Here is a 12,212-nt window from a genome sequence, read left to right on the forward strand (position 1 = left end):
GACAACAGTTAAGTTAGTTACTATAATTCTACCAATTACTATTATAAAGTTACTTATTTTAATTACGTTAATTTGTTACATTTACTTCAGAAAAGTTTGTTACATTTGGTACGTCTGTTGCCACAATTATATCTGTTACTATAGTTATATTTATGCTTCAATTACGATAGTTTCTATAATGATATTAATTACTATTGTTACGTTAGTTACTTCAATTAATATATAAGTTACCAGCATTACTTTAGTTACATTCTTAAGTTACGTTAATTTCTACAATTAAACCACTTATTATAGTTACTTTAATTTACATTTGATATTTATGTTACCACAATTTAAATTTCTTAAATACTTAAGCTATATACTACAATTTTACCAGTTACTATTATTAAATTACTTATTTCAATTATGTTAATTTGTTACATTTACTGCAACTGAGTTTATTACATTTATGCTTCAATTACATTACGTTAATTACTTCAGTTACTATATAAGTTACCAGCATTTCTCTAGTTACATACTTAAGTTACGTTAATTTCTACAATTCTACCAATTACTATTACAAAGTTACTTATTTTGCTACATTTACTTCAGCAAAGTTTGTTACATTTGGTACGTCTGTTGCCACAATTGTATCTGTTACTATAGTTACGTTAATACTTGAATAACGTTAGTTACTACATTAGTTACATACTTAAGTTATTACAATTATATAAGTTATTTTAGTTAAATTTCATAGTTCAATTACATTAGTTACTACAATAGTATCAGTTACTACTGTTAATTCAGTTACATTTAGTTTACTTTACGAAAGTTTTTCAGTTAAGAATGACGTAAATATATTTACTTTAGTTACTTTACATACAAGAAAGTAAAGTAACTAAAGTACATATTTTTTGATTATATTAAGGTAAATTACTTTATGAATTCATTTTTTCGTTTAATGAATCATGTAAATCTACATTTTAATTTTATTGGACTTTGCTTGTTATTCCACGTAAGGAATGACACGTATTGTTCGTTATAATATACAAATTGCATCCTTCAATATCATTTATTTATTGAAACTGTTGCAAAAAATTAATGAAATAATAATGCAAAATTGCAGTTCTTTGAATAAACTAGTAATGAAGGTAATTATATAAATAATTGACTTATGTAAAGCGTAGATACGATTGAAATCTTCTTATTAAATTTATCATCAGATAAAATCACGAAATTTACATATTTTTTTATTGAATATTCTATGAATTGATGCAATAAACCAATGACCGTTGCATCCTTTAACTCAAGATTAAACTTATCTCAAAGTGAATGTTTCAATTTAATTTTAATTTACTTTTTTTCTAATAAACGTTTCCTAAATTTATTTTTAATCAACTTATGATTAAGTTAGATTAGTTTCAATTAGTTATAATGCTTTTTGTTACTCTCAAATTAACTAACTAAATTTTTAACTAAAAGTTTGTGAAATTTCAGATTTATTTCTTTTTGTTGTTACGAACTTTTCTTGTTTATTTTAAGGTATAAATATAGAGGTGTTAAATGTAAAATGTATACAAAGATCTCAGGACAATTTAAAAAATAACATCATGCTCGGAATTATTTATATTTTGCAAAGACAATACAAGTTGCACACAGAATAATGATTACAATTTTCTTCAACAACAATTTCAAGTACTTGGAAAGAAATTACGAAACTGATACTGCTTATATTGTGTATAAACTACTGGACAATTCCCAAGTACTCGAGAATTTACTTCAAAAATATTGTATAAAAAGTTCTTAATGCAAGAAAATTTATTTTACAATCATATCTTAAGCGGTTTTTTATTGCGTTTATTTTGTTATAACAATTGTTAAATTGTATTAATTATTAATTGTGATATGACGATTTTTTGTTTTCATATCATGCGTTCACGTTTTATTTAATTACTTGATAATTACATACACCAATTAGATCGTTGAATATGCAAATTAAAGACAAAATTATGGCCTTTCCAATAAGCCTACTTCCAGATTTGTAGTTTTCATCGTTATCCTTTAACAGATTGTCAAAAATTGATTTTTGTATCTAATTAGAACATACTCATTAAACTGTTTAATAATTACACATGAATGGAGCTTGAAGCAAGTTTTATACCAGTGGAGACTAGCAGGTGGGACGAGTGTCCCAGTTCTTACCTTCCTTTTATTTTTTGTTTTTGCTTCACATATAAACACTCTCGAGTTTTGATCTCGCTCCGTTTATTTCATTATTTTTTTTTCTTGTTCTCTCTTGGTTTCCACTCTTTTCATCCGCCGAAAGTTTCGTCCTCGACGACCTCGCCGTCGGCGATTCCACGACCTCCGTTTGATATTAACCCAAAGACCCAAAACAACTTCCACTCTATGCGGATTCTATACGCAACGTCGTGGAACGAAGAACCTTGTGCCCACGTCGAAAGAAAGTAAACACTCAGAAGAGCGAATAGAAAGAAAATTTTCGTTTACCGTAACGAAATCGTAGAAAATATAGAAAAGTAAACACTTCAAAACGGGAATAGAAAGAAGTTTTTCTTTCACCGAAACAAAATCGTGACTTTTTTCACAAAGAAAAATTTTCATTATCTTTTTTTAAATCGCCATATCTAAGTTATTAATTAACATTATGTAATAGAAAGTATATCAAAAGATGCGCATTTAAAGACTGCTTCTTATGTATTCATAAAATATTTGAAAAGTTTTCGAGTTAACCTAAAAAAAATACAAAAGATTTGTATCTTTTCGATTTTTTTTCTTTCTTTTAATTATTTCATTTAATTTACATTATGTAACAATTATCATATCAATACATGCGCAATAGAAGACAACTTCTTAAGTAAACTTAAAATACATAAAAAGTTTTATATATTCTGAGTTAATTAGGAAAATAAAAAAAAATATTTTAAAAGATATTTATTTTTGAAAATTTAGAAAATATTTGTAAACAAATATGATATAAAAAGCGTTATCAATTGGTAAATATAACTGCAAACTTAATTACGTTTGTATATTATCGCTAATTCATTAAATTGAGAGTAAACTAATTAATATGAAGAAAAAAATCTATTGCATTACATAACTGTCTGTAGAAGTAGTTTTGAGTTCGAACGGTATTAATAAATGTTTATTTCTTTCCTTTAGCAGATTGTAGAGTCAGTGTAAAGCGTTGCATTATTATCCGTGAGTAATAATAATTACCAATCATTCGGAAATGGTTAACCTGTTTGCATAATTCTGTACATATTTGCACAGTTTAAATGCAAATAGATACGGCAGGATCCGTGCGAGATTTGCATTCACCATTGTATTCATTTATCTAAGCTAGATTCGTTTTTACTGTTAAAACTTAATCGCAAGACCCGATTACATAATTTTCTTACAAAACAAAGAATTCTTAATATTAAATTTTCAACAACGGTATCAAAATTTCTGATGTTCTTTCATAAATTATATCATAATTTGAAAAAAAAAATGGACCTGTTTAGAAAAAATGAATATTTTCTTGTAAATGGAAATTTTATGAGGTAGAAAAATATATTTAATCTCAAATTTTCAGCCCTTAATCATGAATATTTGCTGATTGGAAAAAAGATAAAATTATCTTAAATTAAACACATTTTTCATAAATACATAATCATGAAGATATTGATGGAAATTTACTGTTTTTCAAAAAACAAGTCAAGTCTTGAAATATTGCTGAATTTTATAAATAGAAGACATTTTCATTAACAATTTTTAATTATTCTGAAGATTTTCGTAAAAAAAATACTGAATATTAAATTATACTTTTTCATAAACATTTTTTATTCAAATTAAAGATTTTCATGAAAATTTGCTGTTTGAAAATGTTCATAAATTAAATACACATAAAAATTTGATACATTTTAATAATAAAACATTTTCATGAACAATTTTCACTTAATCTGAAAATGTTTATGAAATTTTTTGAAAAATATCATTTTTTTATAAATTTATGAATGAAATACAACTAATATAGAAGATATTAGTTGAAAATTTTCAGCGTTTAAGAATAATTTCATAAATTCATATATTAAATACACACAATTTTATAAATAATATGAAGATTTTCATGAAAATTTGATGTGTTTGTAAAAATTAAAAAAAAATCGTAATCATAAAGTACATCTATTAATCCTATTACTGAAAAAAAATCATAAAAATTGCTGTGTTTAGGAATATTTTCATAAATGAAAAGACACTAAATAAAAAGACATTTTCATAAACATTTTTCACTTACTCTAAAGAATTTGATGAAAATTTACTGTGATTGTAAAAATATTCAATTTTTCATAAATTTATAATCAAATACACCTAATAATGGGTGTCCCAAAAAGAACTGACATTTCAAATTTGTCATCATTTTTTTCTCAGTAAAATCAGAGTAAAGATTTTTTATATACTGTCATTAGTAAACATTAAGATTAAGTTATGGAAAAGTACACGATCGTAAAATGCGTAGAAATTGTAGAAAATCACTTCAAAAATGGTGAAGATTTTCTGCTCGCAGACGCCGCTTTTTTTGGTCATCATCATATTTTGCGGAGTTTAACAAAAAGATACACATAATATTGAAGATTTTCATGAATTAAATGCATTTTTTTATAGATTTGCAAAAAATATTTCATGAATTTATGATAAAAACAAAGTAAAACAAAATAAAAATGGAATGCGATGAACGAGTAGAGGTTTTTCGATGAGAAATGCAAGGCTGCAATTAATTCTAAAAGCAAGCCGTGTGCAATTGTGAGAAAATATTTTTTAATTAGTAAAACATGTGTACGAGTTCGCACTCTTAAAAGGCTTTGCTCGTTCCTCTATAATTCTCTTGTTGCTGTTGATGTTTTTCTTTTTGTCTCCTATCTTTCTCTTACTCACACGTCAATTTACATTAATTTCGAAGCCAATAAAAACCGCAAGTAAACGAGCGAGGAAAAATGAAACGAAAGCGAATTTCGTTCATAATTAGCTTTATTAAAAAAAATAATAATAATTGCAAATTACAAAAAAAATATGAAAAATTTCAAATACTCAACATTCCATTTCTTAAGTTTTTTTTATTTTAATTAAATGTTTGTTAATTAATGAGTCATTAATTTTAATCAATTAAATAACTCGTAATAGTGCGGATTCTGCTAATATCCTGGATTGTTTGAAACCGGAGTAATGGAGACAATTTAGAAACAAACATAATTTTGTGTACTAAATTTTGAGAATTTATTAAAAACCGCACTATACGAGGTATTGATGTATTTTCAATATAAAAAAGGTCGGTAATTCAACTTGAAACTATTACGAATCGAATCGGCGCACTTTCAAAGCCTGATACTCCAGGTACTAATGCATACAATTTATTTGTTTCACAAACTGCTTATTATTGTTCTTTTTCCTGTATTTCTTTTCGTTTCTTCTGCACGTCGGACTTTGGAAAGAATCGATTCCAGAGGGAATCGTGCATTTTGAGAATAAAATATACATCTATATATATAAAAGTTTTAACGGACTTCAACGTAAAAAAACTTCTTTGTTTCGTTTATCCCAGTTGGACGTGTCTGCACAAGTCGCGCGAACTTGTCGGATCTTGTTTTCCCGTGGTTACGTGGCTCGAAGATCAGGTAGAATACCATTATTTAATCGGTTCTATAAACTCTTTCATAGTTTTAATTACATACATTAACAAATCTAATTCTAACACACAAAAATTACAATTGGGCAATAAAAAAACATAATGTACGTTTTAAGAATTGAAAATATGCTGTAATTTGAGGGTATTTTATTTATTCTTAAATTTTGTCACTAAAAATTAAAAAGTAAAATAAATAATTAAAGTGCGAGTAAATGATTTACTTATTTTGTATACTAAAAATCCTATTAGATTCATAAGTACTTTGTTAATTTAGTTGATAATTAACGATTTGTTAATTTGAGATTTTTTATTCAGAAATGTTTGTCATTAAAAAGGATTGCAATTATTTCAATTATTCAAAAATTCTGTTTGATTCATACGTTTCTAGTACATATATTGAATGTTTGTTATTTTAGTTAATAATTAACAAAATGTTAATTCGAGATTTTTTAATTCATTCATAAATTTTTGCAATAAAAAACTGCAATTATGAATTATTTAAAATTTACAAAAAAAAACAATTTGATTAACGTTTTTTTAAATTTATTTAATAATTAACGAATTGTTAATTTGAGATGTTTTTTTAATTCATAAAATTTGTCATTGAAAATTTGCAATTATTTTAATTATAAAATTCTCTTTGATTCTTGCGTTTTTTCGTACATTTCTTTAATAATTCTGTTTGATTCATACGTTTTCAGTACGTTTCCTTAATATTTGTTAATTTAGTTAATAATTAACAAATAGATAATTTAATAATTTTTATAAAAAAAAATTCATTAAAAATTGCAATTATTTAAAGTTACAAAAATTCTGTTTGATTCATGAGTTGCTGATATTTTTCCTTAATGTTGGTTAATTTAATTGATAATTAACGAATTGTTAATTTGAGATATTTTTTAATTCATAAAATTTGTCATTGAAAATTTGCAATTATTTTAATTATAAAATTCTCTTTGATTCATGCGTTTTTTTGTACATTTCTTTAATAATTCTGTTTGATTCATACGTCTTCAGTACATTTCCTTAATATTTGTTAATTTAGTTAATAATTAACAAATTGAAAATTTATATAATTTTTATTAAAAAAAATTGTCATTGAAAAATTGCAATTATTTAAAATTTACAAAAATTCTGTTCGATTCATAAGTTTCTGATATATTTCCTTAACGTTTGTCAATTTAGTCAATAATTAACGAATTAATTAATTTGAGATTTTTTTTAATTCATAAATTTTTGACATTAAAAATTGCAATAATTTTAATTATTTTAAAATTCTCTTTGATTCATTCGTTTTTTTTGTACATTTCTTTAATAATTCTGTTTGTTTCTTGCGTTTTCAGTACATTTCCTTAATGTTTGTTAATTTAGTTAATAATTAACAAATTTGTTAATTTGAGATTTTTTTAATTCATACATATTTTTCATCAAAAAATTGCAATTATTTTAATTATTTCAAATATTCAAAAGAATCTTGAGTTTCTGCTATATTTTCTTAATTTTCGTTACGTTTTAAGAATGATTTACTTAATTATTGTTATTACAAAAATAAAGTTAAGTTTAATAACAAAAAAAAAATACTTAATTAAATGTGCTATTATCTCGTTACAAAATATATATTTTCTTAAAACTTTGCTTCGTTATTACTCCAATTAATAAAGGTAAAAATCTTCAAGGCAAATGCATTCAACTAAGTATAATTATGAACAATTATTCTTTGAAAGAAACGTGTTTTTTTTGTGTTACTTCGTACGAAATCGAAACGAGAGGTTGACCAGATTTTCCAAAGCAATTACCCCAACTTTGCGACATAATTGGATTCCCGATCACAAAAAAAAAGAAGGTGAAAGAAATAACAACAAATGGCGTGTTTTCGATAACAGTAATTTTCTTCTTCGCTCTTGCTGTAAAGCTTGTTTTACCTCAACGTTTAGTTGGAAACATTGCAACAGTTTCTGTCTTCTTACGAAGATTGCTTGACAAAGTATCCACCTGCTTATTTTCATTACGTGAACAACAAACAAGAACAGTTTAAATGATTATAAAGCAAAAAAACCAATTTTTTTTGTTAAATTTAACAAATACAAACTTTCTTACTTTCTTGCATTTTGGTATTAAATTTGTTTTATAATACAAATATTAAAATATTTCCCATTCAATTTTGATTAATATAATTTGATTTGCTTTCGAGTAGTTTCGATGAATACAATCATTTTTCCAGTAGAAAGAAGGAAGTGCAATTTAAGATTTCCTTTCGCTTTCTGCAACATCCTTATAAAATAGGCATAGTCGGCATAATGGGATGAATGGAATTGGACATTCTCTCTCTATTTCTATTGAGTAATTGAAGTAAAAGAGTTGATTGCTTCCTGCACATTCTGCAAATTGAGAACGTGATCAATTGAATCACATCGAATTGTTTCATCACACAATCAAAGATTTCAAAGAAAAAATAAATACTTTTTCCAATAAGAATTATTTACTTAGAAACGTAAGTAAATAATTCTTAATGGAATTTGTAGAAAGAACTAAAAAAAAATTAAATATTGATAAAAAAAGTAGTTACATAAAAATTCAACATTTAATTTTTTGAAAAAAAAAAAATAAGAACAAGATTTAATATTCTTTAATTGCGAAAACAAAGTGGAACGAAAGTAATTGCATGCAAAATTACAAAAAAAATGTTTAATACACGTAACGCGTTTTGCCACGACTTTTCGTGTTTATTTTTATTTTATTTTTTTTCGTTCATTTTCCGACGTGCGTTGCATAAATAAATTTCGCAAACACGTTTCGGCGAAATCATCAAAATATTTTAAACCAAATTCACTTTTGTTATTGTTTGTTTTTGCAAATGTTTGCTTAGCAGTTTTAAATGAATGAAACGTTACGAAAGTTCAATCTAATTTTGTTGAATAAGATTTATAGCAAATTCTTTCAAAAGCGAATCGGACCGGAAATTATAAAATGAAAATATAGCAATTAAAATTATTCTTGTCTGTTTCTATTATTTTTTTTACTTTTCGGTTTCGATTGTGTTCTGAATGTTATTTGTTACACGTGTAAACAGGAACAATTTGTGTAATTATAAGACAAGTTAGATTTAGGTATTTTTTTTAATTATTGTTCAGTAGTTATTTTAAAATTCGCGTTAGAAAAATTTATAACTTTATATAACTTAAAAGGAATTTAGGACTTAGCACAATGCCATGTGGAACTCCTTTATTTTATTGCACTTTATACATATTTTTGGTAATTATATAATAACTTTTTAGCTTTGTTGTTTTTGGTTACATTTGACTTACAAATATTTTTGTTACATGTGTAAACAGTAACAATTTGTGTAATTCAAATAAGAGTTGCACTTATTATCACATTTTTATGTAGAAATGAAATTTCAGCACTTATTACAAAATTTTCGTTGACAAAAAATTATAAGTTTACATAATTTGGTGGAAAATATTAATAGTTGAAAGGAATTTAAGACTTAATACAATACCACGTGGAACTCCTTTATTTTATTGCACTTTATACATACTTTTGGTAATTATATAATAACTTTTTAGCTTCGTTGTTTTCGGTTACATTTGACTTACAAATATTTTTGTTACACGTGTAAACTGTAACAATTTGTGTAATTCGAAGAAAAGTTGCACTTATATCACATTATTTTTTGTAGATATGAAAGTTCAGCACTTATTACAAAATTTTCGATGACAAAAATTTGTATGTTTACATAATTTGGTAGAAAATATTAAGTGGTAGTGCTTCATTTTATTACTATTTATACCAATTTTTGTAAATATGTCACAAAATATTTTTATATAAATCCTTTAGATTCTGCAAATTGTCATATATTCTTTTACTTCTATAATTTTCACAATTTTTTTAATGAATACTAATAAATATTTGTGCTAAAGTATAAATTTCGAAAGGGTTTATTAGAGATTATTAATCCCTTCAGAATTCAGCAATTTTCTTCATATTAAATCCACACTTAACACCCAGACGTTATATGACTATTAAATAACCCTCTCATAACGTCATATTACGCATTCTTCGGATGCCTTTAAGTGGATTATCTATGAGAGCGTCGAAAAAAAGTCCCCTTGTCCGACTTAATGAAAAATTCATGGTTTTTCCTCGGATCGTTAGGTTTTATCATTTAACGAAGGCATATTCAACGGATCCCAGCATAAGGTCCGAAGGGGGAAAGTGAAAATCATTACTATATAAAAACCATATAGTTTCCAGTTTGCCGTCACGCCACGGGGGTGAACAGCTGATACCCTTAATTCCTGATACAATTCTCCAATCCTTATCTGTCCCTTTAAATCGAGTTTACGGTCTGCTTTCACCCAACAAGAACGGTGAAAAAAGGAAGAATGGAAAGTACCTAGAAGGAATTAAAAGGATACATTTAAAGGTCTGCTCGAGTTTAGAAATTTTGAAAATACTCAATAAGTTTATTGAGAATTGAAGTAGAGTTTCGAAGAAGTAAACGAAAGTTTTGATGAATAAAAATTCTTGAAAATCAATGGTTTTATAATTTATGCAATAATTTAAATATACACAAAAAAATATATGGCCAATATTTTCATCAAAAACAAAAAAAGATTCCAAATTCAACATAAAATCGACATAATTGATGTAAAATCAAACTTATTATATTGTTCTAAACATATATTATCTATTTTCATCAAAAATAGCACAAAATTACATTTCTAAATTACAATGTATAAAAAATATAACAAATGTGTTTCATAAAATGAACTTTCAACTAACTTTTTTTTACATTTTCCATAATTGAAGGTTATTTATATAAACTTGAAAATATGTTTGTTATTTTTTGTTTAATTTTATGTAAATAACCAGTTATTATTAATAATTAAAATCATAAAAATAAACTATTTTTAACTTGAACATAAACGAAGTCCAAAGTTACAAATAGATTGGTAATTACTGATGATAATTGTATGAGGTGATGCAATGTGTCGATGTGATACTCATCTAGTTATTATATAGTTTGTTTTTTTTATCGCAGCAAAACAAATTATAAATTTGAATAATTCCCATTGAATTTCCATTGCGTTCGTGGTCAACCGTAGATCCTTCATTTCACCACATTCAGTTTCAATTCAATCGAGATTTTCATATTGATTATCTAACAAAATTCAATCATTGTGTAAAGCAGTGATTCTCAAAATGATCGCGGACTAAAAAGTTTGAGAACCACTGGTGTAAAGTACAATTATTAAATTTTATATATGTAAAGAAAGAAAAAATCTACTATTTTCTATATTAAATTTCATAAATTTCAGTTTTAGTTAAGTTTTTAAATACTTAAGTACTTAAATAATTTAAAATTGTATCATTACTATTGGTAAAAAATGAACCAATTCAGGTAATTTCCTCTACGCACGTTGCTTAACTTTTTTTTTAAATGACTATCTATTTGTATGTTTATCGTTTCTTTCACTTTGATTGTGTAATTAATTAGTAGTTGGAGAGATTAACGTGTTTAAGATACTTAATCATTTTATGACTTTGCATCAGTGTTAACTTGATCGAAATAGAACGGCTTCACGAATCCTTCAAGATTTCCTGTTTTACGCAAGTCTCTGCTTGTTCGCACCCGTCCAGGCACAACAACATCCAGTTCTCTTCTCTTCTGAATGAAAAACAGCTTCGCGAATCCACGGATCTTACTTTCATAATTTATAAATTTAAGTAAAAATATTCGGTTTTAATCAATGAAACTTTTTAAATTTTTTCAACATTTTCACTAATTTTCAGGTATTTTTTTATCCGAAATAATTATTTATTTAATTATCGATTAAGTAATTAGTAAAATTATCTATTTTTGTAAATTAAAATCGAATTTTAACTAAAATAAAACTCGCCACTTTTTCTTATAAGAAACTATTTTTTATTTCACAAATAAAATTTATCAAATTTTTCAAATATATTTTATTGACTTTGGTTTTTATATAGGTTTTAAAACTATTTAGTGCTATTTTCTTGTGAAGTATTTTTCTTCGAAATTTACTTTGTGAAATATTCCATAAACATTTGATTATTAAACTAGAAAAGCGAGATTTTATTACTTTTTCTAAGATTTTCTCTAATTCGATTTTACTTCTAAGGATTGTTGTAAAAATTTGCATAAACGCGCCCAAAAATATATGTTTTCCTTTGTAAAATTCGGTATCAGCTGTCGTAAATCGTGGGCAACCCTTAAAGTAGGTTGAGTATTGTCCCTTAGAGCAGGTAGCAAGTAATACATACTTTAAGTACACTTAAGCTTTGGGAATTTTACGATCTGTTTTTATGTACTCAATTGGGTTTCCATAAACAAGAAACAAATTATCATTTTACAACTTACAATTTTATCACATTATTATTATATGTAGTAAATTTTTCTATTTTGGAAATCTAATAAAAGAAATAAACCAATTTTGTTTTGTATTGAAATAAATGAAGAAAACTTTATTATTTTTTAATACAAATAATTATTTTTCTTACTTCATTAAAAACAACAGAAATT

Source organism: Nicrophorus vespilloides, unplaced genomic scaffold, assembly GCF_001412225.1.
Source record: "Nicrophorus vespilloides isolate i.1.1-1 unplaced genomic scaffold, Nicve_v1.0, whole genome shotgun sequence".
Lineage (NCBI taxonomy): Eukaryota > Metazoa > Arthropoda > Insecta > Coleoptera > Silphidae > Nicrophorus > Nicrophorus vespilloides.